Raw genomic sequence first — 4,475 nt, forward strand, 5'->3', positions numbered from 1 at the left:
GAGTGCTGGGATTGCAGGTGTGCACCACCACACCCAGCTTGGAACTGATTTCTTGACTTCCCCTCCCTACCAGGTCTCATCCTAGCCTGTGATACTGGGTGCGGAAGGCTGGCCCAGAGCTGCTGTCCCAGCGAGGGCCACGTCTCCAGCCTCCTTTCTCCTTACCTGCAGGCCCTGCCTTGGTTTTCCTCTGGCCCAGAACATACCAAACACCTGGCTGCCTGACGATTCCGAGCATGAGCTCAGACCCCCTGGTAGTCCCCCTCACTCTCTGGGGCCCAAGGACACTCTGGGCTGAGAGGCTCTGGGGAGCATGAGCTCTCGGGCTCAGGGAGGCTCCTGGGACAGCGGTGGCAACCACAGAGCTGAGCGTGTTCAGTAACTCATGTCTGTGGGGGAGGGGCAGGGGAGGGCCCTGGATAAATAATTCATAAACAAATAAACAGGAGCCCGTGAGACGAAAGACGCGTGAGCAGGAGAGGCAGCTGCCAGCTCCAGACACGAAATATTCAGAGCCTGCACCTCGAACGGGGCCATGTGTGCCCTCCTGCCCTGGGAGCCTGGGTACCAGCGGAGGGCAGCACCGTCTCCCCGCCTCCAGGCGTGGGACTGCCCGAGCTGCAGGGGCACCGCATGCCACCCTTGCTGACACAGCTGGGGACTCAGGCGTCACCCCTAGGACCTGACCATGCCGACTCCTCTATTCGCCCAGCGAGTACACAGGCCCCAAGTGGGGTGCGCCAGCCTGGAGGGCCTCAGGCATCCTCTGCACCCGCCTGGAGGGAAGCCGAGAGAGGAGGGCAACAGCCTCACTGTGCAGGCTCAGGGTGGAGCCGCGGTTCTCGCCCACACCCCTTCGTCCGCCATAACCCCCTGCTGCAGGAGCCGACTGTCCCACCTTCCCGGCCCACCGCGTCTGAGGGCGTCGCTCAGTGTGGAGCGCCTGCCTAGCATTTGTGAAGCTGGGGTACTGTTCCCAGTACTGGGGGAAAATCCGCAATGTCCGGGAAGCACTCAGGCCCCAGATCACCTGATCAACGGCGGCTTTTTCATCATCATCATCATCAACCTGATCTCTCTCGAGCACTGGCCCCCTCAACCACCCCAGACTCCCTCCTGCCTGTGCTCTTACTTCCAAGCTTACCTAACCACAGAGAGTAGGGTGACCTGGGGCGTGGAGAGTAGGGAAAGATTCCGTGGACTGAGGGGCAGGGGGAAGTTACCTTTAAGAAAAAGTCCTTGGGCTGGGGATTTAGCTCAGTGGTTCTGCTGCCTGCCTTGTAAGATCAAGATTCCAAGTTCATCCCTGGCACTAAAAACACCAAAACAAAACAAAAAAACAAGCAAGAAAAAGTCCTGCCAGGTGTCATGGCACGAGCCTGTAATCCCAACATTTCAAAGGCTGAGGCAGGAGGATCTCCGAGAATTCAAGGCCAGCCTGGGCTACATAGTGAGTTCAAGGTCAGCCTGAACTTTACAGTGAGACCCTGTCTCAAATCAAACAAAAACAATTTCCCTTCCTTGAGACTATGGAAGAAGGAGTTCTTGACATCTTCCTCAAATCCTAGAACTTTTTCTCAAACTCCTAAAGCTCTCCCTAGATAGGAACATTTACAGGGATCCTGCTGTGTGGACAGGGATGGGGGAGAGGGTCTGAGCAGTGTTATCCCCTCCCCCCAGCCCCTGCTTCGGTGGCCAGAGCCCTGGGCCCGCCTTCTGCTCAGCGTTAAGGGCTTTCCTGGGGGAGATAGCTATGTCTGGGCAAAGCCTGTGAAAGTGGTATCCCTGTGTGGGTGGAGAGCATCTCGGCTGGAGTGAGCCTCGAGCCAGCCGGGGTGGAGAGTCTGGCTGCTTCCCACAGGCCCCAGCAATCCCCAGCCCTGTGTCCCCTGGAAAGGATCGGCCCAGCAGGAGAGAGCCAGCAAACAGGTCTGAGCCGGCCTGCTCCTCTCCTCCAGACTGAGGGCTGAGCTGGGGGAGGGGGCCGGATCTCGGCGGGGTGATGGCTGTGGCCCCAGGTCTGCTCTGGGGTTCAGGGACAGAGGGCCTACTGCCTGGGCACACCCTGTCCCGCCTGGGACCTAGCCCTCTGCCTCCCTTTCCCAGTCTGCTGCCACCTGGGGAGCCAGAGGCCTGGGCCCGCAGGAAGAGGCCTGCCCACCCCTTCCCAGGGAGCTAAGATCTTTCCACTTCCCCTCCCCTGGGCTGGGCACGTTCAGGCCAATCTGCACAAGACCTCCACAGCAACATCGATCTGTAATAAACCACAGAATGTGTTCAGGAGAAGGGATTCCAGACATCTCTCTCTCTCTCTCTGTCTCTCTCTCTCTCTCTCTCACACACACACACACACACACACGTGCAGATGCAAAACAAAACATGCAGCTCTGCAGGCAGACACCAACAGTCCTGAGAACACTTTCAAATGAGGACCCACACTGTGTCAAACATACAAACAGGCACACATCTCCTCCCTGTCATAAACTTTGTCCTTCAGAATCAAAGCCTTCTCTGATGGCCCCTTTTCCCTGTGCTCCCATAGTATTTTGTATGTAACTCAATATTAGCATTCGCACTTGGCATTATAATTATTCATTGCCCAGTCTCTCTCTGACGATTCCTTCAGGGAAGGGATCATGTCTTATGCAAGTGTGTATCCCCAGCATGCAGTGTGCAGCCTGCTATTTAGTTAGTGGGAGTAGGTGAGATGCTTAATAAATAATTGAAAGATCGGTGAAGGAAGGCCAAGATGCATACACACAGGGGCTGTCCATTCCTACCACCCCAGGAGCTCACAGAGCACCAGTGCGTCCTACAGAGCCTCCTGCCAGCTTCCCTGACTGAGAGGCCCTGACCTCAGCGCTCTGCCCGTCTAGGGTCCACCTTCAGTGGGAGCCCAGAGCTTGAGCTCCACCTGAGGGCCAGTGGGCAGGGTAAGGGTTAATGACACCCCATTAGGGTTTAATTGGAGGCTGGAAGCTGCAGGGTAGCAGACAGGTGGGCAGGCTGGCCTCTTGCTGGGACCAGGCTCCCCCAGTGCCAGCACCCACCAGGCGTGTGGGTGATTTGGCCCTGGAGACTCTCGGCCCAGCCTGGCACCTCCCCCTGCCACTTGCCTTGCCAACACAGTCTCCAGGCAGTGCAGACCAACTCTCCCCATCTGTCGCGGAGCGTCCACGGGGACAGGCAGAACCGCTTACTTCCTCCTTCAGTTAGGTCCCCCCACCCCTGGAGAATGGGAGCTGACAGCTGAGGAGCAGGTTAGAGGGTCACTAAGGGACGGATTCCGGACACAGACAGGCAGCAGGGCTGGGATGTGAGACGTCTGCCAGTTTGACCTTAAATGGAGAGAATGCAAATGAGATGCAGACGACATGCAGATGAGCACAGGATCTCAGACTGGCATTCCTGGTGGCAGTAGCTCTGCACCCAGGACCCAACACTCCTGCCAACACTCCCCTCCTAACCTTTCTGGGTGGAGGTGCACTGACCAGTATTTTGAGTAAGAAAAAGATCTTTAAAAAGGTAAGAGCTTGGTTGAGCTAGGGCTGCAGGACCCGGGAAGCTGAGCTCCACCCAGCAGCTTTCTCACCCCAGCCCAAACAACCTCCTAAACTACCACTGAGGCTCTAGGCAGCCACCGGTTTATGCCCTCCAGACGCCATCGGTTGCTACGGAGACCCCTCTTTATTTCCAGGCCTGAGCCAATGGCCACTACCACCCCTGACCTCATGCCCCAGGCCTGGGATTCTATTGGCTCTTTGGAAGCCACCGTGCACCCTTTTCAACTGCATCAACGCTGGAGATCCCCCAGCAAACCCAGCTAGTGGGGCTGACTGAAAGGAAGGTGCTGGAGGAACTGTCAGTATGCTAAATGAATGATTAAAGAACTAATAAAAGAGAGCCCACGACTGGGGATTTAACTCAGTGGTTCTGCTGCCTGGCTCACAAGCGCAAGGACCCGAGTTCATACCGGTACCCCCCCCAAAAAGAGAGCCGGGCCTTGCAGGACACCTGTAATTCCAGCACTGGAGAGGCTGAGGCGGGAGGATTACCGCGAGTTTGAGGCCAGCCTGAACTACAAAGAGATACCCTGTCTCAAAAATAAAAAAGAAACAGCAAACAAATAAAACTAATGAAAGTGAAGAAGGAAAAAAGGACGGAGTCACAGAAAAAGACCAAAATCCCAAGTTTAGTCTGGAAGAGAAAATGGGTGACTTGCCCCGCCCCCGGGCAGGGTGAAGAGAGGCCTGGTGGCAGAGACCTGGGTTCAGGCCAGGGTAAGGATGACTGGAACCTTCGCCCGTTTCTGGGAGAGACCGGGAAAGGCCCAGCACATGGAGGGCCCCACCCTCGCCGAGTCTGGGGGAGTTCGGCGACGCCCCAAAACTTGCAGGCCTGCTCATCCTCCTGGGACCGCGCCTGGAACACGCCTCGGGGACTCCACGTGGGCAGGGCCCGGTGCCCAGCCGCCT

This window comes from Fukomys damarensis, unplaced genomic scaffold (genome assembly GCF_012274545.1).
Source record: "Fukomys damarensis isolate Sample0158 unplaced genomic scaffold, DMR_v1.0_HiC HiC_scaffold_33, whole genome shotgun sequence".
NCBI classification, from domain to species: domain Eukaryota; kingdom Metazoa; phylum Chordata; class Mammalia; order Rodentia; family Bathyergidae; genus Fukomys; species Fukomys damarensis.